The sequence below is a fragment of the Lissotriton helveticus genome, chromosome 6, assembly GCF_964261635.1.
Source record: "Lissotriton helveticus chromosome 6, aLisHel1.1, whole genome shotgun sequence".
Lineage (NCBI taxonomy): Eukaryota > Metazoa > Chordata > Amphibia > Caudata > Salamandridae > Lissotriton > Lissotriton helveticus.
Window position 1 is genome coordinate 321,130,457 of NC_136067.1, and position 23,413 is coordinate 321,153,869.

Here is a 23,413-nt window from a genome sequence, read left to right on the forward strand (position 1 = left end):
ATGTTTGGAAACATTTCAGTATTTCTTTGGGGGAGAAAAAGGTTAGTGCCAAGTTTGTCCAGTGCAATGTCTGCATCAAGCAATTGTAAAGACAGACTGGGAAGAAGTATTCCCATGAGACAAGTTCCATGTGGAAGCACATCAAAATTATTCATCAATGCATGTACCATCACATAATGCGACAGAAAGCAGAAGCACAATCATTATCTTCAGTAATCTTAGGGGAATCATTGTCACTGGCTTTCATAACTTTTCCAGATGTCTCTGATACGTTGTCTGAGATAGTAACTCACTGTAGCACATGCCATGCCAGATGCCCGTGGCATTAAAGATGTTGTCTTTGGGTGCATACCTGGATAAGGTGAAGAATCACAGTTTTTAATATTTTTTTTTTCCTTGTTTAACCTTAGTGTGACTAAAGCCAGGTGCTTCCTCCCACTTGCCTTCCATTACCCCTTTTAATACATTGGTTAATTTCTTCCTAAAAAAAGAAGAAAAAAAACATAAAACTGTTAGAACTGCAGGACCATTACTAGCACTTAATTTACAGGCCCTGGGCACATGTAGTGCTCTCTATTAGAGACTTACAGTTACATTTAATATCCTAATTGTGATTAAGTCAATCAAACAATGTTTAGGGAAGTAGCACATATACTTTACCACTATCTAGCAGTGGTAAACTGCTTACATTCCTGAGGCAAACTGGATGTCTCAGTATGAGACTGGGTGTCAACACTTAATGATTGCCTTGCTCCTATACAGGTAAAACTAGACAAGCTGGAGGCTGAAGTGGGATAGATTTTAACAATATGGCAGGATAAGATTCCACTTACAGATCCACCATTAACTGCAACCACTGTAACCAGACCTCCTGCTCTTTCCAGGCCTAACCAGCATTTACCACATGAGCTTATAGCTCCTCAGCTGATTGGGTCAGATCCTTGGTAACCATTCCCCCAGCAGCCCCAGCTGCCTTGGAAGAAGTTTCCAGTCTTCCTGTCCCGCAAGATAATCCTCCCCTTGCTGCAAATAGGTTCCGCCTAGCAGCCCCATTACCAGTGATCCACCTTCCCCCGCTTGTTGTCCCTATTTTGTGGTTATGGCTAATGTCCCTCCTTTGCCAAACTCCCACCAGGAGGTCACTGGTCAGCACCAAAATAAGGTGTGCCACTGACTTGCTAGCCATTCTAGATTAAACACTCACAACCACCATAATATTCTGATGGCACGCCATGTGACCTGGATCGGGTCCACAAGAAAACTTCTTTCAGTGGACTGCGTTATAAATTTCAGGTTTCCACACACCGCAAGGAGCATATTGTTTCAGCTCCATCAGCATCAAATGGTGGACAACAGCATTAGCATGTTGCTGCTTGGCTTCTTTTGCAGGCACCTACAACAGACCGGGGGCCCAAAAACTTCAACTATCCGGGTGGCTGTTGCATTCCTTACAAAAACAGTTTGCAATACTATCAGGCCTTAATTTAATGAGCAGGACTGACACCTCTTACCGTTTAGTTGTAAGAGCTGGACATCTCACAATGGACAACCTCTCCAGGGCAGGGAGGTGGGTCGATCCAATGAACTGTGCTTGGTTGTTCTTCCTGTTGCCTCCCTTAATGGTGCCCCTACTGTATCGATAGTGACTCCCAAACGTTTCCCCGATTTTGCATTACTACCCCCCAAATAAACATGGTGGCAACCAGGCCGGTCACTCACAAAGCCTAGTCTGCCGGAATGTATCTGGGCTATTGGCAAAAGTGATTAGCACTGATTGGGTTAATTTCTTCAAAAACATTGAGGGGCCGATTATGATGGCGGACGGACCTGAGTCCGTCCGCCACCATAGAGTAGGGGGGAACGTCCGCATGGGCAGCGGCGTTCCCCCCGTGAAGATTAGGATGTGACCGCCAGGGTGGCGGTCACATCCTCTATCCTTAACATTGCGGCGGGTGCTGCTTCAAGCTGCACCCGCTGCAATGTTAAAAATGCATACTTTGCATTTGTATGCAGAAAGCGGCAGGCACCGCGTGGTGCCTGCCGATCTCTGCATACAAATGCAGGGGGCAAGTGCACCTCCCACCCCCTTCACCTAGGGGGCCCGCAACGGGCCCCCGCAGTGAAGTTCCACATGCTTTTCCACGGCTGAAAATCCGCTGCGAAAAAGCATCTTTTCAAGCATTTCCTAATATGGTGGACGGTGTCTGAGAGACACCGCCCCCATATTAGAGCTTTTCCGCCGCGGTTGTAAGCCAACCGCGGCGGAATAGCTGCGGACGGAAACCAGGACCCACCAGCCATCGTAATGTGGCGGTGGGTCTCTGGTGGGTCCGCAGCGGTTTTTCCGCATCCTCTGGGCCGGCGGTGGCTTCCGCTGGCCCGGAGGATGCGGAAAAACCGCAAACCTAATAGGCCCCTTACTTTGCTCTACTGCAAGAAACATGGGCCCTTATTTATGAAGGCCTTGCGCCGCCGGTGCGTCACTTTTTCTCATTTTAAAAGTGGCGCACCGGCGGCGCAAGGCCTTCATAAATAAGGCCCATGGTGTACAGAGCATATAAAAAGGGACGGTTTTCTGAGCTTTTGTGTCCCAGCCATTAAAGGGTACAGGGGTAGAGCTAGTGGGGGGCTAATGAAGTTTAATGGCTTTACATGCAGCTGTGGGGTTGTGGGGTTTTCACTGTGCCTGTGAAACATAATGGGATCCAGATTCTTTGGTTGGTGCACCCCAACAACTTCTCCTTCCTGCTAGTTAACTTCTACAATTCTGTAGTCAACCAGGGTAACATCTGCAGCCTAGAGTACTTGTTTTTGTTGGGCGATGCTTGCGCAGAAGGTTTCTTTCACTAGCCAACAGTATTAACGTTATCATTCAGAGTGATTTTAATGCACAATGGGGACAAATAACACTGTGATCCAGCTGTTTTGAGTATTTGACGCTGACTGTGGCCATGGGGCTGTAGACACTAGGGGCCTCATTTATGAAAAGTGACGCATCGCTGCGTGAAAACAGCCATGCGTCACTTTTCATTACGCCCTCCTTGCAACACCAATGATGCGTCATATTTACAGTATGACGCACCATTGCGCAAGGAGTTACAGATACGTCAGTATTTCTGACGTATCTGTATGGTGCAAAAATGACGCATTGCTGGAGTGTGTCACAAAAGTGACGCAACCCAAGCAATGTGTCCTTCCACATGGGGCAAGCCCCATGTGAAAGGGCCTGCGTCAATCTTACGCCTGCTGTGAGGCAGGCGTAAGAAATTGACGCATTTGCGTCCTAGAAGTGACGCAGTGAAATCTTATAGATTTCACTGCGTCACTTCTATGACCCTTTTTTGTCTCAGAACGCCCCCCTGCATACATTATACCTGGCGCAGGTATAATGTAGCGCAGGGGTTTACAAAGTGACGCATCTACCTAGATGCGTCACTTTGTAAATATGGTGCAACAAGGCACATTTTTTACGCTGCTGGTGCATCACAAAAAGTGACACACCAGCGGCGTAAAAGTGATGCATGGCCTCATAAATGAGGCCCTAGGGGTGCCAAGCTCTATCATTATGCATTAGAGCTTGGTATGGTGAATGTGAGGGAACTATTGGGCTCTCCAGATACACAAGTCCCGATCTTTCTAGGCAGAGGACCACCATATTTACTACCCCCTCGATGAGTGGTTTCATACACTCTGCTACTGTGGCCCCTAGCACCCATAGTGATCAAAACCCCATTGAGCTTCTTCTCAATCTCCCTGTGCCTCTGGATACCATCTAAAACTATGGAGCCACCGATATGGAGGCACATGACTAGGTACTGAGATCAGGTGTTGTGGCATTGATTACCCAAGCTTCTGTAATCTGGTGATCACATCTAACTTCCCTCTTTTTATGGAGTCTCTTCAGGTACTAGACTGCCCTTGTCGCACAATCACACTTATGTTTGGATCTCTGAACTGCAGTATTAAAAACCTTTTAACCTGTCAAGCACCCAATAGGGCAAATCCAGACCCTTCTTGGTTTAATGAAGAGTGCAGGAAAGCTGCATGCAGCTATCAAAGCTATCCCCAGGGACAGGCCCCAAATGGTGGCCTGCCGCACTTATTACAAGAAGGCCATCCTTGCCAGAAAGAAATTGATCAAAGAAGACTTATGGGACAGCATAGTCTCAGACCTCGGAAAATTGTAAATTGTCCAAAGCCAACCGACAACGATGAGCTGGGGACTAACATTAGGTCTGAGAACTGGGTTGAGCATTTTAAAGCTATCTATTCCCTAACCCCTGATATGAATGCTGCCCAAATTGAGTCACCTATTGTTTTCCCTCTGAATATTAAATTTTGACCGGCTGGAGGTATATGAAGCGATTGGACAAGCCCTGTTAGGAAGGCCCCAGGACTGCCCTGACTGGGGTCCTATTGTACCTCTATAAACAAAACACGGATTTCTGGGTTCCAGCCATTACCAATATGGTTAATGCAGCTGTTAGAAGTCACTGCCCGGACTAGTGGCACTCAGCTGTCATCGTCCCAGTGAACAAAAAAAGTTTTTGGCAGGATCCCCAATGCTATTGTCCCATATCCCTCCTAGACTCAACTGTCAAAATCCTTGGGCGGATTGTTCTTAACAGGATTGAAGACTGGCCAGTTGATAAGCAAGTGTTTTCTCTCATACAATATGGTTTTAGATAGGGCTTGGGCACTGTAGAGCAATGTCTCAAACTTAACATCATCATTAATAACAACACGATAGCTAAGGAAGGGGTGCTATTTCTGTCATTTATGAACCTGTGCAGCGCCTTCAACAGGGTAAACCGCAGTTAATTATGGTGGATACTTTTGGAGCAGAGCCTGGATGAGGATTTGGTAAACTTCCTGCGGGCCCTACATTACGGGGTCAACGCTGCTGTCCCTTGCCTTGGCATTTTATTAGACTCCAAAAATTCCTGGGCCCCCATGTGTAGTAATTACTGCCTACACTTCAACCGCTCGATTAGAGCTTTATTGAACTTTGCCCAACGCATAAGCAAGAAGCCAATCAAGCCAGCCCCTCAAGTTTAATCAAGAAATTGCTTGCCAGTATTAGCAGATGGCGCTGGAATCTGGGGCTATTAGGAGGTCTCCAAGGTTCAGGTGGAGGAGAACATATTTTGTCGGTGCTTATTAGGTCTTCCCTGTTAAACCCTACATTTTTTTCCTGCATGAGGAACTAGGGTTGTCTTATATATCAGGCCTCATCAAGGTTGCACACCTAATAATAGTCACACAGGCCAAAATCGGTAAAACATCCAAGACTATTTGAGGTGCGATAAGGGTATCCATATTCCCTCGATAAATTACATGAAATCTGTAGCAACTGACATCGGTTGGAATGAGCTATTTTCCTCCCCCTACACCCTGACCAAAGGGGACATTCTCAAATCCAAGACACCATTTCTTAAAGATATGGCTTCAGCAAGAGAACAAGAACATTCAAAAATATGTTCCCTGCAGGATTTTGTCCTGGTCCAAACAACACCTCTCATTGAACCATATCTATAATGGTCGGCAGCTCGTGGGAAAGGTCCTTCTGGGCTAAATTCTAGCTCAGATCAATCAGGTCAATGCTTTTTTTCCCCATTAGGTCAGTTTGACAAAGCATCTATCCGTATGTGTCCATGTGAAAAGAGCTCAGTTCAAACCCTGGAGCACTTTTTCTTTTTCAGTAAGTATTATGAACACCTAAAAAATGGTTTTACTCAGTACAAGCCAGCTATGTATTTTCTTCACAAATTTACAGACCCTAAAATCGGTTTTTACATGGGCTGTTTTCTAAAGTTAGCTATTAGCAAACATAAAATATTCTCTGTTGGTCATTTTGTATCCTGTTACTTAACCCCTTCGCTGCTAGGCCTTCTCCCCTCCTGTGCTAAGCCTTTTTTTGGCGATTTGGAGTAGTGCGCGCTTAGGCCCCTGTAACTTTTTGACCACATAAGGTATCCACGCCAAATTTGCGTCCTTTTCTACCAACATCATGTGGATTCTGAAGGTGTCCAGGGTTTGTGGATTCCCTTGGGGGGGTCCCAGAAATTAAGCAAAATACAGTGAAATTTTAGTTTTTTTCAGAAAAATGGGAAAAATTGGGCTGCAAATGAAAGCCTCTGGGTTTTTCCTTGCAAATGTTATCAAAAAAGGGTTTGTGGGGCTGAAATCTCCATTTTCACAGCTTTTAGGGAATGACAGTCTTTTGTCAGAGAACCAACATTTTTTACACAGTTTTGGCATTTTTCTGGGACATAGCCTATTTTTCCTATTCTTAGAGCTTTCAACCTCCTTCCAGTTAATGGTAGAAATAAGTTTGAAAGCAATAATGGATCCTGGACAGCTATACATTTTCCAAAAGTAGACAAAATTCTGAAAACAGAAGGGGGTCATTTGTCTAAATCCATGAAGGTTTCTTTATAGAAACTAACATTTAAATATTGGAATAATTGAAAATTAGTTGAAAAAAACAGCCTTTTGTCTTAACGTTTTCACCTATAACTTCTTGTAATTTTGACAGATCTTTGTAAGCAATATACCGTTACATCCGTGTGACCTTCCTGGTTGTGGGGATATATAGGTCTTCTAGTTTCACCAAGAACCCGACGAACCCAGAGCCAAAACCTTTGCAGCAACTTTCAATGGTATTTTAATATTTACTGGGTATAGAGCACTTATTCTTGGAAAATGTATACATGGAAAAATCGGTATGAAAGACACCTATGTATTTCTGAATTGGTTACAAATTATAGAGTTTAGAAACAGTATATATTTGTACAATCTTCAAAATTGGGAATACTCATACTAGCATTTGAATTATTGGTCATTTTTCAAAAAGATGTTTTTTTTACACAATGTCTTTCATTGGGAAGGGAGAAATGCATGAAAAATCAATAGGTAATAACAGTTGATTTACAAATCTGAATTACCCTAAGTCTCCCGATAAAAATGGTACCTCAGTTGTGTGGGTCGGCCTTGTGCCTGCGACAGAAAACGCCGCAAAATGCAACGTGGTCACACCTCAATTTTGCAGTTAAAAATTGACCCTTTTTTGGCAAAGTGCCTAGCTGTAGTTTTTGCACCCTAGCTCTGCCGGCACCTAGGGAAACCTAGCAAACCTATACATTTTTAAAAAGTAGACACCCAGGGAAATTCAGGATGGGGTGACTCGACTGCCTCCCACCAGGTTCTGCTACCCAGAATCCCTTGTAAAGCTAAAAATTTGACAAAAAAACGAATTTTCCTCACATTTCTGTGGTGGAAAGTTCTGGAATCTGCGTGGATCAACAAATTTTCACCCACCCAGCGTTAACCTAAGTATCCCGAGAAAAATGGTACCTCACTTGTCTGGGTCTGTCTAGTGCCTTCGACAGGAAACGGCGCAAACTGCAACGTGGTCGCACCTCAATTTCGCAGTCAATACTGGCCTTTTTTGGCTAAGTGCCTACCTGTAGTTTTTGAACCCTAGCTCTGCAGGCACCTAGGGAAACCTAGCAAACCTATACATTTTTGAAAAGTAGACACCCAGGGAAATTCAGGATGGGGCGACTCAACTGCCTCCCACCAGGTTCTGTTACCCAGAATTCCTTGCAAATTTAAATATTTGACAAATAAAATGCATTTTCTTCACATTTCTGTGGTGGAAAGTTCTGGAATCTGCGTGGATCAACAAATTTCCACCCACCACGCGTTCCTCCAGGTCTCCCAAAAAAAATGGTACCTCACTTGCCTGGGTCTGCCTAGTGCCTGCGACAGGAAACAGCGCACAACGCGACGTGTTCGCACCGCAATTTCGCAGTGAAAACGGGCCTTTTTTTGGCAAAGTGTCCACCTTTTGTTTTTGAACCGTAGCTCGGCCGGCCCCTAGGGAAACCTAGCAAACCTATACATTTCTGAAAACTAGACACCCAGGGGAATTCAGGATGGGGTGACTCAACTGAATCCCACCAGGTTCTGTTACCCAGAATCCCTTGCAAACCTAAAAAATTGACAAAAAAAATGCATTTTCCTCACATTTCTGTGGTGGAAAGATCTGGAATCTGCGTGGATCAACAAATTTCCACCCACCCCGCGTTCCCCCAGGTCTCCCAAAAAAAATGCTACCTCACTTGCCTGGGTCTGCGTAGTGCCTGCGACAGGAAACAGCGCAAAACGCAACGTGTTCACACCACAATTTCGCAGTGAAAACTGGCCCTTTTTTGGCAAAGTGCCTACCTTTCGTTTTCGCACCCTAGCTCTGCTGCCACCTAGGGAAACCTAGCAAACCTATTAATTTCTGAAACTAGACACCCAGGGGAATTCAGGATGGGGTGACTCAACTGACTCCCACCAGGTTCCGTTACCCAGAATCCCTTGCAAACCTAAAAAATTGACAAACAAAACGCAATTTCCTCACATTTCTGTGGTGGAAAGATCTGGAATCTGCGCGGATCAACAAATTTCCACCCACCCCGCGTTCCCCCAGGTCTCCCGAAAAAAATGGTACCTCACTTGCTTGCGTCTGCCTAGTGCCTGCGACAGGAAACTGCGCAAAACGCAACGTGTTCGCACAGCAATTTCGGAGTGAAAACGGGCCCTTTTTTGGCAAAGTGCCTACCTTTCGTTTTTGAACCCTAGCTCGGCCTGCCTCTAGGGAAACCTAGCAAACCTATACATTTTTGAAAACTAGACACCCAGGGAAATTCAGGATGAGGTGACTCAACTGCCTCCCACCAGGTTCTGTTACCCAGAATCCCTTGCAAACCTAAAAAATTGAAAAACAAAACGCATTTTCCTCACATTTCTGTGGTGGAAAGTTCTGGAATCTGCGTGGATCAACAAATTTCTACCCACCCCATGTTCTCCCAGGTCCCCCGAAAAAAATGGTACCTCACTTGCCTGGGTCTGCCTAGTGCCCGCGACAGGAAACAGCACACAACGCAATGTGTTTGCACCGCAATTTCGCAGTGAAAACGGGCCCTTTTTTGGCAAAGTGTCTACCTTTTGTTTTTGAACCGTAGCTCAGCCGGCCCCTAGGTAAACCTAGCAAAACTATACATTTTTGAAAACTAGAAACCCAGGGGAATTCAGGATGGGGAGACTCAACTGCCTCCCACCAGGTTCTGTTACACAGAATCCCTTGCAAACCTAAACAATTGACAAAAAAATGCATTTTCCTCACATTTCTGTGGTGGAAAGTTATGGAATCTGCGTGGATCAACAAATTTCCACCCACCCCGTGTTCCCCCAGTTCTCCCGAAAAAAATCGCACCTCACTTGCCTGGGTCTGCCTAGTGCCTGCGACAGGAAACAGTGCACAACGCAATGTGTTCGCAACGCAATTTCGCAGTGAAAACGGGCCCTTTTTTGGCAAAGTGTCTACCTTTTGTTTTTGAACCGTAGCTCGGCCGGCACCTAGGGAAACCTAGCAAACCTATACATTTTTGAAAACTAGACACCCAGGGGAATTCAGGATGGGGTGACTCAATTACCTCCCACCAGGTTCTGTTACCCAGAATCATTTGCAAACCTAAAAGATGGACAAATAAACGCATTTTCCTTACATTTCTGCGGTGGAAAGTTCTGGAATCTGCGTGGATCAACAAATTTCCACTGACCCTGTGTTCCCCCAGATCTCCCCAAAAAATGGTACCTCACTTGCCTGGGTCTGCCTAGTGCCAGCGACAGGAAACAGCGCAAAACGCAACGTGTTCTCACCGCAATTTTGCAGTGAAAACGCGCCCTTTTTTTGCAAAGTGCCTACCTTTTGTTTTTGAACCCTAGCTCTGCCGGCACCTAGGGAAACCTAGCAAACCTATACATTTTTGAAAACTAGACACCCAGGGGAATTTAGTATGGGGTGACTCAACTGCCTCCCACCAGGTTCTGTTACCCAGAATCCCTTGCAAATCTAAAAAAATGGACCAAAAAAACGCATTTTCCTCACATTTCTGTGGTGGAAAGTTCTGGAATCTGCGTGGATCAACACATTTCTATGCACCCTGTGTTCCCCCAGGTCTCCCGAAAAAAATGGTACCTCACTTGCCTGGGTCTGCCTAGTGCCTGCGACAGGAAACAGCGCAAAATGCAACGTGTTCACACCGCAATTTCGCAGTGAAAACGCGCCCTTTTTTGGCAAAGTGCCTACCTTTTGTTTTTGAACCCTAGCTCTGCCGGCACCTTGGGAAACCTAGCAAACCTATACATTTTTTAAAACTAGACACCCAGGGGAATTCAGGATGGGGTGACTCAACTGCCTCCCACCAGGTTCTGTTACCCAGAATCCCTTGCAAATCTAAAAAATGAACCAAAAAAACGCATTTTCCTCACATTTCTGTGGTGGAAAGTTCTGGAATCTGCGTGGATCAACAAATTTCCACCCACCCCGTGTTACCCCAGGTCTTTCAAAAACAATGGTACCTCACTTGCCTGGGTCGGCCTAGTGCCTGCGACAGGAAACAGCGCAAAACGCAACGTGTTCGCACCGCAATTTCGCAGTGAAAACGCGCCCTTTTTTGGCAAAGTGCCTACTAGGTTTGCAAGGGATTCTGGGTAACAGAACCTAGTGGGAGGCAGTTGAGTCACCCCATCCTGAATTCCCCTGGGTGTCTAGTTTTCAAAAATGTATAGGTTTGCTAGGTTTCTCTAGGTGCCGGCAGAGCTAGGGTTCAAAAACGAAAGGTAGACACTTTGCCACAAAAGGGCCCGTTTTCACTGCGAAAATTCTGGTGCGTCCACGTTGCGTTTTGCGCTGTTTCCTGTCACAGGCACTAGGCAGACCCAGGCAAGTGAGGTACCATTTTTTTCAGGAGACCTGGGGGAACGCGGGGTGGGTGATAATTTGTGTGAGCCCAGTAATGCCACACTTTTAAACACAGAAATGTTTGATTTTGTTTTTTATTTCTGCTACATTTAACGTTTGCTAGGGATTCTGAGAAAAGGAACGTTGGAGGATCCATGCTAGCCATACCCCCTTGAAAGCCCCCGGATGTCTACTTTCTAAAAATGTGTGGGTATGCTAGGTTTCCCTAGATGGCAACCGAGGAAGGAGTGAAAAACCTATTAGTTGTTTACTTGAGCAGCGTGACAATTTGGGCGCAATATTGCAAGGAAAATAAGACGGACATTGTGAGTTTTGCAGGATATTGTGGATACAATTAATTGTTAGATTTCACCAGAGAGAGATCACCATGTAGTCCCATGGGTTTTCAAGAATATCTACAATTGGCAGGGTATTCGTAAGCGGAATGTACACCTTGGCACAGAGACTAAGAAAAACAAGATCCCTACACAGCCGTCTATTCCTCAAACACACACACATACTGGTTGGATTTGGCATGAGGGCGAGTGATGATTCAGTATATATAATTTTATTAACAAGAGATTTCACAAAAATTAAATGCACTGTCAATTACATGGACAAAAAAACTGAACCAATGACTCGCAGCTCTTGAGCTGTAAAGCCACTTCAAGGCACCAACCGCTTTACAGGCCATTCACACACCTTTCATACCTGACACACAGAAGACCATTCACATCACCAGGCACAAAAGCAACACATCACAACATTTACAAAACAAGTGACAAGGTGCGTCCTGCTTAAAAAAAAACAAAACACTGACATCAAGTTTTCAAACACACACACGTACTGGTTGGATTTGGCATGAGGGTGAGTGATGGTTCAGTATATACCATTGTATTAGCAAGTGATTTCCCAAAAAATGAAATACACTGTTAATAATGGAAAGGACAAGAAACTGAACCATTGACTCACAGCTCGTGAGCTGTAAAGCCACGACAAGGCACCAACCGCTTTACAGGCCATTCATACACCTTTCATACATGTGACACATACAAAACATTCCCACCGCCAGCCGCTGACCCATCACATTACTACACTTCCACCAGCAGACAACGCCAATCAAGGGCCCATCACTTTCACACGCCAACATTCCTGACACAGCAACAACACAAACTCATGGATTACATAGAGTGGCGCTCAACTAGCACTGTGTGCAGTAACCAGCATTCAGTCACTTCCCACACACCGCCATCAAAGCACCAGTCCACGCACATCCCCAGCCAAGCACCAGACCACACACACCGCCAGTCAAGCACCAGACGACACACACCACCAGCCAAACACCACTCCACACACACCGCCAGCCAAGCTCCAGCCCACGCACACCACCAGCCAATAACCAATCCCAACACACCACCAGGCAAGCGCAAGACCACGCACACCGCCAACCAAACAAGAGACCACGCACACCGCCAGCCAAGCACCAGTCCACAGACACCGCCAGACAAGCACCAGTCCATAGACACCGCCAGCCAAGCGCCAACCCATGCACAACGTCAGACAATGGACACTACACGCAAACCAACATCATACTTTCGTTTTTTTTCAAAATAATTGAAAAACAAAAACAAATTGCAAATTGATACAAATCTACTAACACAACAACTAAATCTAAAAAGACTACACAAATGCCAACTTTGAAACTGAACAATAAGTTTTAAAGAATAAAGACCAACCAGTTCACTTTACCACTCATGGATGCTCCCAAAAATTATTTTGCGTGTGGTACAATCTAAAACAAGCAGGTACACACAGCCCAGGGTTTGAAGGGCAGTTGGGGCAGTACATACAAACCTCCTTCCGCAAACCTCTTCGCCAACAGACTCTACATCTCCGACTGGGAAAGTCTTTTGAGGTTGTAGGAGGAATTTGATCGGGAAAGTGGCGATCTTTCAATCTGGCAACATCCTCAACCACTCCAACTCTAGGAACACTTGCCTGTTCCACTAAAACAAGGCTGCCTATTACAGACTCCTGAAACTTCACAAAAGTCATCTTTGACTGGGGACAAGATTTCTCGAACACAACAAAAGCATTAAAGGTTGCCAAGTGGAAAAGATGGATAGCCAACTTCTTGTACCAAATGCAGGGCCGGACTGGTGCTTTCGGGCACCGGACAATCCCCCGGTAGGCTGGATGGGGTGGGGGCCGGTTTTCGTACAGGGGGCCGGTTTTGTAGCTGGGTGGCCGATTTTCAGTCGTGTGTGTCTGTCTGAGACTCAGACTTCCAAGTTCCAAGGAACTTGGAAGTCTGAGAGTCTCAGACACGATACCTGGTGACTTCTCGATGAAGCGAGTGACGGTCAGACTGAAAATCGGCCCCCCAGCCAAATACTACCAGGCCTGAATATCTCCGACCAAGTCCACTCCGCTCTAGCTCCAGCGAAACAGCAGCGCCAGCAAGCCTGTTTGACCGGTGTCTGTGCCAAACAAACTCAGACGTCTCAGGAGGAGGAGGAGGTGCCTGTGCGCAGCGCGCAGATTTAGGCACTGTCTCCTCCTCCGCCGCCAAGTCTGCCAGCCTCTCTAGGGTGGCTGATGATGTGTAATTCCCGCATGCGCATTGGACAATTACAACTGCGCGTGACTGCATCACGAGTGACGAGGCACACTTCTTGACCGGAGCGGCAATAATTTAATTGTTCTACTGGCTAGCCGAGTAGCCGTAGCCCCCCTGTGTCTGCCACCAACAGCAGGAGGTGAGTACGTTTTTCCACCCCAGCACCAAATCAATTAATGATGATTGTCTTCATGGTGGTCAGGTGGTGGTAGCTGCTGGGGAATCGGGCCTGCGGGCTTAAAGGGGCTTCGGAGGTACAATATCTTTTGTAAAGCCCTAATTGCGTCACGTCGTGTTAAATGTATCTCGTGTCTCTCCCAACAGTACCAATATTCTCTCTCACACTTGTATCCCTGGGATGGTGATTTGATTTCATAGGGAATCTTGCAGGTTGCAAGGAGTATCACGTTTGCATGTATTAGATAATTTAGATTGACACTTATATAAGCTAGCATCTCACGCCTGATTATTATTGTTCTCGGAGTCGATCTGTTACTTTCCCTGTGGTGCCGCCTCTGAGTCTTATCTCATGAACACTGCCTCCCCTTAAAGATGCCAAGAATGGAATTTCGAACTGCTTTGCCTCAGAGCTTAATTAGTTAAAGAAAGAAATAAGTGCAGGCGCACAAAGTTAGTTTAACTTATGAGCCTGGTGCGGCCGCTGCCACATTCCAGCGCTGCCCAATTCTTGTATTGAAACCATGTCCATCCTCTTTCTTCCACCACCCTCCACCCGTCTTCCTGTCTTCCTCTCGCAAAGTTTCCTTCAAGGCTTCCTCCTATGTCACCGTTTTCCTGCCGTCCTTTAAATCCTTCTTTCTACCTATGCTGCTTTTCGATCTCTTTTCCGGGGTCAGTCATAATAAAGCACTTACGTTGGACCCCCCAAAAATGTGAACCGGTGCCCACCACCGGCACAAATTAGGCAATGCAAAGAACTACGAAAGAACCCGGAGAAATTGCGCTGGCCACTGACTTCAGCTCCATAGAAGGACATTTTTAATAGAAAACACGAATTGCTTAGATCCCAGCAGATTTTTTGCACTCTGCATGTTTTTACTACATTTTGCAAATTGACTGCAGACTTTTAAGTTTCTGCGAATTACCCTTCGATTGTTCATCTCTGCCTCAATTTATGGGCACGCAGAAAGAAAAAGTGAAGAAATATTAGACAGAAAGCTGGAGTGACATAGGACTAAATAAGTGACGCTGCAGTGGCAGATGTTAATATGGCCCGCCTAGCAACACTCAAGAGATGTACCGAAGTGCACGTTCATTTTACTAGTAGCTTAGCATGGACGTCAGTTAAGTGTCGCCCTGGGGAGCAGATGTTCTCCTGGTTTGCCCTTTGGAGCACTGGCCTCAGGAATCACAAAAACAGTGCCTGGAACAGTAAGAACATGGGGCTCTGATTAGCCCTGTCTACTTCTGTTGCTTCATCAGAACGGGGACATTTGTATTCATTAAAATATGTATCTCACTTCAGAAAGTTTCCATTTTGCGAACAGATCAATTCTGATGAGCACGCAAGGCACGTAATGAATTAAAATGTTGCTATCCTGCCTGGGCTTCTCGAAAACCACTGTTCACTTCAGGGCTATTCAGCAATAGCAGAATCTGTTTAGCTTTCTTTTGTTTTTCGTTCCTGTTGGACAGGCCACATGAAGGGCTCGCTCCCTCCCCGCAGGACAGGGCCCGGGCCACCGTCAGCACCATTGCCCGGCCCAGCCGCCATCTTGGACACGGCACCACGCGGCCGTGCGGCCTCAGCCCGACCCCAACCCTGGGCCTGGCCAGGCCCCGACATCCCGGCACCACCCTCCACCCAGGAGGTGAACGGCCCACTTGGCAGGTCAATGGGAGTACGAAGTGTCGATGGCTCTCCCCCGCCAGGTGCCGAGCACCCCCAGCCTCCTCGGGCGCTGGCTCCACCCCCCTGCTGGGTGTCTGGACTCCCTCATCCCAGACCTCCCGACCTCCAAGAGCGAGGGTCCGGACATCAAAGGGCGCCAGACCTATAACTGAGGCAGCCCCAGGACAGGAAGGCAGTTGTATCCTGGAGTCGAGAGACACCGCAACGAACTCATCCTTGACGGACTGCTGGCGCTGCCACAGCCCTGCCTTGTGAACTATTGTCCTGCCTGCTGGCGCTGCCGCGGCCCTCTGCAACCTTCATCCTCGTGGGACCTGCTGGCGCTGCCGCGGCCCGTTGTAACCTTCATCCTCGTGGGACCTGCTGGCGCTGCCGCGGCCCGTTGCAACCTGCATTCTCGTGGGACCTGCTGGCGCTGCCGCGGTCCGTTGTAACCTTCATCCTCGTGGGACCTGCTGGCGCTGCCGCGGCCCGTTGCAACCTGCATTCTCGTGGGACCTGCTGGCGCTGCCGCGGCCCGTTGTAACCTTCATCCTCGTTGGGACCTGCTGGCGCTGCCGCGGCCCGTTGCCACCTACGACCTCTTCGGGACCTGCCGGCGCTGCCGCGGTCTGACCCCTCCGAACACCGAGCTCGAGGATTGTGAGCCATCACCGTTACACCCCCGTACCCGTGGGTACCCAGACTGTCCCGCTACCCCCTTCCCCTACTAGAGACTAGAATTGAGAGGATCATCGTGTCCTGATTGCCTTGTATCGTACCACTCTACTCCCAGAAGTGCCTATAAAAGGTGTTACCCTGAACTTTGTGTGGTGTCCATCTGTGGGGGGGAAGTTACCTGTCTGTGCGATCACTGTGCTCGGCCGACCCTCCAGGTCCCCGTCTAACATTGGTGGCTAGCGGCGCGATCCGAACCAACGCGTACCGTACAGACAGTAACTCACCCTACGACTAAAACCACAATGACGACCAAAGAGAGCGGATCGGCGGAGAAGTTCCAGATGGAAAAGCTGGAAGAATACAACCACCGAGAGCTCAAACAATTTTGCATGGACTTAGGCATTGCTACCACCGGGCTAAGCACAAAAGAAGACTTCAAAAACGCCCTAGAGGCCTGGACAGAGACAAATACCGCAACCCCCCGGGACCCCGCAGCCCCGGAAGTCAACACCACCCGGACGGAGGAACGGAGAACAGGCCCCTCCCATGAAGAGGTCCAAGAGCGGGAAAAAAATAGATTACACGAGTTAGACTTGGCACGACTCAGATTAGACGGAGAATTGAAACTGGCGGAACAAAAAATAAACTTAGAACACTTACGGCTCAGAGAAGAGCGAGAGGAAAAACAGAGACAGAGAGACCTTGAAGAAAAAAGACTGGCATACGAGCACGAGTGCAAACTAGCGGAGATAGAAATGCGCAAACTGAACAAAAACCTAGGGGTGCCCGAGCAACCGCACTCCCCGGGTCCTACCGAGCAGAAGGTCCACATCCCCAAGGATGTGGTCCGAGAATATCACCGGAACGACGACATACAGCAGTGGTTCAAGGCCTATGAGATTGCCATGACCGCCCACCGGGTCGCTCGAAGTGACTGGGGAGCCGGTCTATGGGGGAGATTCGTCAACGAGGGTCGTGATGCCCTGCTGCAGCTTCCGGACCATCAAATGACGTCCTATGACCACATGAAGGCCGCCCTCCTCAGTCGATATGGACTTACACCCGAAATGTACCGCCAGAGGTTCCGCAACTGCACCAGGATCCCAGGTACGACGTGGTTGGAATACGTGAACTATTTCAGCCGAGCCTTCGAGGGGTGGATCAAGGGTAACAACGTAACCACTTACGAACAACTCTTCAATCTCATTGTGTGGGAGCACCTCTCCAACAACTGCTTTGTCGAGCTCAGGCAGCACCTCCTCGACAGTAAATTGACTGAACCCCGGCAGCTCGCCACCGAGGCTGACCGGTGGGAGAGCACCCGAGTGGCCCGGAGTGGGCCGAATGAGCAGAACAGAACCAACCAAGGTCACCATCGTCCCCGAGGAGGAGGCCCGGGCCGGGGCAGAGACGCCGCCCCGGCCGCACCCACTAACGCCACCCCGGCCCCAGCAGGCCGGGGAAACCCCCCGATGCGCCCGGGGTTCCGAGCTAACGTGACGTGTCATCGATGCCAGCGAGTCGGCCACTATGCCAGTGACCCGACCTGCCCGAAGAACCAGGCCCCCGGGCCCCGCCAGATGGCGGCCGCCGCCCTGGGAGAAGAACAAGTCTCCGAAGACACGGAGACCTATGAGTCGGAGCAGTTCGAGTGGGAACCCGCCGCCATGACCCTGGCATGCCTAGGAGGAAGAGACATGGTCCCGCGGACTCCCCTGCCCGCCAACACTCGGAAGTACAGCCAATGGGTGAGCATCAATGGGCGCAAGGCCGAGGCCCTGCGTGACACCGGGGCCAGTGTGACGGCCGTCCGCTGTCACCTGGTGACCCCAGAACAAATCCTACCAAACGTACTTTGCCCCGTCCGATCGGCAGATAACTCGGAGAGCCTGTGTCGGATGGCCTGCGTCCCCTTCGAATGGGGAGGAGTGTCCGGCATGCTGAAAGTAACTGTCCGTGACGATGCCCCCGTAGACTGCCTCCTGGGGAACGATCTCGAGAGCTCCCCGTGGGCCGCTGTGGAAAGAAGAGAGCATCTGGGGATGTTGGGTCTCCCGGACTGGGCGTGCGTAACCACCCGGTCCATGGCCACCCGCACCATCCCTAGACCAGAAGAACCAGAATGGGCAGCACCTCCGCCCTCGATCACTCCAGAAGAAGACTTCCTCCAGACCGACCACCCGGACCCCACCCCAGAGGGGTCCACACAGCCCCCCGAGCTTCCCGACCTGGCTCAGTGGCGTCAAGAAGGGGGGCCCACCCAGGAACAATTCCGGCAGGAGCAAAAGACCTGCCCCTCCCTCGAGGGATTGCGACAGCAAGCGCTCGCCCAGAGCCAAGGAGACCCCACCGGGGCCCACTGGGTTTATTGGGACAATGATCTAGTGTACAGCGAACAGAAAATCGCAGAACTGGGGGCCGGGCGAGTGCTGGTGGTGCCCCTCCACTTCAGAGACTTCCTGTTGAACCTAGCCCATGATGCCCCCCTGGCCGGGCACCTGGGCCAAGACAAGACCTACCACCGCCTGGTGACTCACTTTTTTTGGCCCAAAATGAGAAATGACGTATCCAACCATTGCCGGTCCTGCCCGACCTGCCAGGCCAGTGGGAAGAGCGGCCGCAAACTCAAGGCACCCCTACAACCATTCCCCGTGGTGACCACCCCGTTCGAAAGGGTGGGAATAGACATTGTGGGGCCCCTGGACCCCCGAACAGCACAGGGACATCGCTTCATCCTGGTCCTGGTGGATCACGCTACCCGCTATCCTGAGGCGGTCCCCCTTCGTACGATAACAGCCCCAGTAGTGGGTCGAGCCTTGATGGGGATCTTCTCTCGAGTGGGCTTCCCCCGGGAAGTCGTCAGCGACAGGGGTACGAACTTTATCTCAAAATACATGAAGTCCCTCTGGCAACAGTGTGGGGTCACCTACCGATTCACGACCCCCTATCACCCTCAAGGGAACGGACTGGTTGAGCGGTTTAACCGCACGCTCAAAGGGATGATTGGGGGGTTGGAAGAGCCCCTCCGTCGCCAGTGGGATGTGCTACTACCGTGCCTTCTCTTTGCCTACCGAGAAGTCCCCCAGAAGTCCCTCGGCTTCAGCCCTTTCGAACTCTTGTATGGACACCCGGTGCGAGGCCCGCTCAGCCTAGTCAAAGAAGGCTGGGAAATGCCCCCTCTAAAGAACCCTCCAGATGTTTTCAAGTACCTCCTAACCCTCCGCAACCAGACCAGAAGGTTCAGAGAGATGGCAAAAACAAACCTGGAGGCCAGACTGTTAAAAGTTAGGCTGAAAACCGTCAACATTATCGGCGCCCTCTTGCTCTCCTTAAACCTTTTGTGCGCGTAAAACAGCCGCCATTTTGGACACCATGGCTTCCCCGCTCTCGCCGAGAGCCAGCGCGTCTCTCTCTCTCTCTCCTAACTTCGCTGGCAACCCCCCCCCTGCTTGCACCTGCCTTGAGTCATAAACCCCTCTTCGGCACTGCTCTGCCCCAGGCTCTCATCCTGTTCCCAGCGTGACACCTCCCTGCTTCCCCGTCATGACCTCCGGCCCTTTTTGATGCAACCCCCTTTTCCCCGTGTGCCCGTTTGTCTTCCCCGTTCCCAGGCCGACACCTAGCTCTGCCGATACCAATCTCTTGCCCCTCCCCATACAATAGGAAGCTTCCCTCCTCAAAGGACCCCCGAGATGATCAAAGCCCCCCCCCCATCCCACGAGATCCGATCGAAACCCGCACCCTCCGTGAATCGACGGAATACCCAGCTGCGCAATGATCATCACCTGTTGTGAACGGGGCGGGGACTTCCACTGTAGCCTTGCATGGGAACGGGCTGGGAAGGGGGGATTCTGAGGATGTCTTTCCGTACATCAAAGTATCAACGAGAATGTGTTACATGTAATAAAGAGATAAACTCGTGTATAAGAGGCCAGGCCTCCGGGATGCAGTTAGAGCACCTCAGAACGATACCTTCTGTCCGTTTTCGTTGTGTTCTCCTCCGGAGCGAATAAAAACCTTGTTTCCTGCCTTCCAGTCTCCAGCGCCTGCCTCTTCAATAGTTTAACTTCTTTGTGGGTTCAAGAGGCGACATCGCCGGGCAATAATTAAGGATCTTATATTCTGGTTGGTAGTGCCCCCCAGTTTGTATATTTCCGGAATTGGCGCCCAACGTGGGGCCCATCAGCGACCCATGGATCCAGTGGGAGAGGTCCTGACGACAAAGTGAACGACTGCAACGATCGGGAACGCGTCTGTCCGATAGACCCTCGTCTGACAGCCGATCATCCGAACTTCACTGGTTCCGAACAGACCTCTCTCGAGTGATCTACGGTCCTGACTGGGAACCATCAGGAGTGCCGCGAGGATAACGAAGAAGAGAGGACGATCGGGCGCTGGATTCGGAAGTCAGGAAACTGTCCATGCGGTCCGGGTAAGGTCGTGTTACCACGACAAATTGCGAAAAAAATTGCTTGATTGTTAAATACTAGTATTGCTCTTTTTGTTTATTTGGAGATTCACTGTCTGCAAACGGAGAAACAACAGGCTCTCTCTTTGCAAGCAGTGGAGGATAGGTAGGGCAGACAACCGTGCTTATTTTTCTCCCCCACTCAATAGTCACCTGAAACTGAGCTGTTGTTCACAAACTATTGTTTCCTGGAGATTCCCTGTCTGCAAACAGGGAAGAGACCACCCTTTTTGCAGATAGTGAAAAAGGTAGGTAACGCAAATCTTTGCGGACCTACTCACTCTCCCCATTGCTATTTGTTGGTCTTTTGTTATCTTGATCCATGAGGGATTCACTGTCTGCAAACGGAGGAACAAAGGTCTCTCTCTTTGCAAGCAGTGGAGGATAGGTAGGGTAGCAGCCGTGCTTATTTTTTTTCTCCCTCACCCTATAATTGCTTGAAACTGAACTGTTGTTCGCAAAATTATTGTTTCCTGGAGATTCCCTGTCTGCAAACAGGGAAGAGACCACCCTTTTTGCAGATAGTGAAAAAGGTAGGTAACGCAGATCTTTGCGGACCTACTCATTCTCCCCATTGTTATTTGTTGGTCTTTGGTTATTGTGATCCATGAGGTATTCACTGCCTGCAAACAACGTAGAATAGAAATATTCTGTCTAGTCTTTGCACCTAGTGATAAGATAGGCAGTGCTGACTTTTTAGTCCCTCGTTACGAGCCGTCATGTCTGTCTTCTCCCCATTGATTGGTAGCCTGTTTAGCCCGGACCGCTTATTAGAGATGGACCATCCAGCCCCACTGGAAGGCACCCCTAATAAGGACATGTTCATGAAGCATGGATTGACCGCTATTGCCTATAGTAAACTATGGCATAAATATACAAAACAAGGTCAAGAAAGTCAATGGCCCCTGATAGGATCCTTCGATGATGACAAAATAAAAACGCTAGAAACTGCCCTAGGTAAAAACAAGACAACACCTACTATGCTTGATAGCTTCGGCATGTGGCGAAAAGAAACTGAACAGCGTAAAAAGAAAACTGAGAGTAGGTTGGAAAAAGAGCTGCAAAAAGCAGCCCACCTAGCTGCTCAGAAGCTAAAAAAGGAGATAGAGGAAAGAGAGAAAGCTAAACAGAAACTAGAAAGGGAAACGCCAAGCCAGTGTCCGGTTAGAACCCCCTCCATGCTCTACCCTGATTTACCCTCGAAACGACAAGCCAATGAGGACCTGCTGTTAGGTCCCCCTATCATCTACATGCCCCCTCCATATGCCCCTTCTCGACCCTTGGCGCAGCACGCGCCACCCCCAGGTACAAGCGAAGGTACCGCCGCAGCGTCGGCCCCAATGGCCTCTGTGCCAGCCGAACCCCTGGTATTAAAACCCGCATCAACGGCAACGTTAGACGAGCATGAGACTCGAGGGGCTGGCCTTGCAAGAACAAACAGACTAGACAAAGATGAGCGAGCGGGGATCGACAAAATAGCAAGGACACTGGTAGAAAGGAAGGATGATGAAGAGTACATCACAGATATGTTCAGCTCGTATACAGGGAGTCACAGACGACATTTTACCGTACGACTGTGTTATCATGTCTTGAATGCATACGAGGACCGATATCGAGACAAAGGTCCCGAGAGCCTAAGGACTCTGTACCGGAAGGTCGATATCGGGGATGAGGGCGAGTGTGATGTGTCGGACCTCCTTACGCGTACGCTTGAGGTTTTCCGCCACCTCACTGAACGAAAGCCGGGAGCTAAATCCACGGCCCCCGTAGTGACCAAACCACCAACCGAGCAATCTAACACCATGATGCCGATACGTGAGGCTGCCCCTTACTGGGTTCCCCCTCGAGGTACAGGGACTCACGATGATGCAAACAACCAAGATGCGAAGGGAAGGGTAGTATACAACTGGGTCTACCAGCCATGGGACCGGCAAGAGATACTGACATTCCGGAAATCTCTACCCGACCTACGTAAAAACCCCACTGCCTTCTATACTGAATTGGGTACAGCCCTGGGTTCAACTATCATGACCCTGGCTGACATCGACTTGTTCTTCGGGTTATGTCTACCAGCTGATGTGTGGAAGCAAATCCGGAAAGTCGACCACCTTGAGCTGTTCGGACATACCTGGCCACAACTCGATGACTTGGACAAACAACGGGGACCAGGACAAAAGCCATTGAAATCCATTCTAGACCTCCCAGATAAAATTGTAGAGAAATTAAAAACCCTGATCCCAGAAAAGAAAGTGGACTGGTCGATAGTAACAGCCTGTCGCCAAAAACCCCAGGAGGATGTATCGGAATACTTCTCCCGGTTTGAAACGGTGTTCTCCGATTACAGCGGCCAGGACATGACCACTGCAACCGGACACCATCTGTTTGTCCAGAATTATGTTAAGGGCCTATCATTGGACATCTCCCAGAAACTACAGGCCAGCGAGAGTAGTTGGGCAGCCTCCAAACCTACAGCGATTCTTCAAATGGCCCAATATTATGAGCATCAGAAAAATGAAAACGATAGGGCGACAGAGAAAAAGAAGAAAGACTTAAAAGAGAGGGTGATGATTGCCAAACTGCAAGGGGTGACTATAGGACGAGACCAATACCGGGGAAACTACCAGACAAACGCCCCTAAGACTGCATTTCCCCAGGACCGCACTCTGACTCCCTACAGTGGACGCACAGACCTTAGAGATGACCAGTGCGCTTTCTGCAAAGGGACTGGCCATTGGAAATCCCAGTGCCCAGTTCTCCTGGAAATGATCAGGAACAGAGACCCCAGGGATGTAGCAAACGGACCGAGACCTAAGGGAACACAACGAGGGCCCCCAAATGACGCGACTAGTGACAGATCAAGCAGACCGAATACGTTCGATCGACCCAGACAGAACCAATATCAACAATCTGACTATGACGACACTCACACCTTTGCATAGGACAGCCAAGGGCGAGGGAGGGATCCAGTCAAGCTCTATGTTGACCAGCAGGGCC

General features: G+C 49.2%; 1 long non-coding RNA gene across 1 annotated transcript in view; it reads right to left on the reverse strand.

Annotated features, from left to right (window-relative positions):
• Positions 1–213: 213 nt before the first annotated feature.
• LOC144761346 (uncharacterized) overlaps positions 214–23,413 on the reverse strand; it is an 86,539-nt gene continuing 63,339 nt past the window's right edge. Inside the window, exon 3 of the long non-coding RNA XR_013595678.1 lies at positions 214–352. This is a non-coding gene — a long non-coding RNA (uncharacterized LOC144761346). The remainder of the gene's footprint in view (positions 353–23,413) is intronic.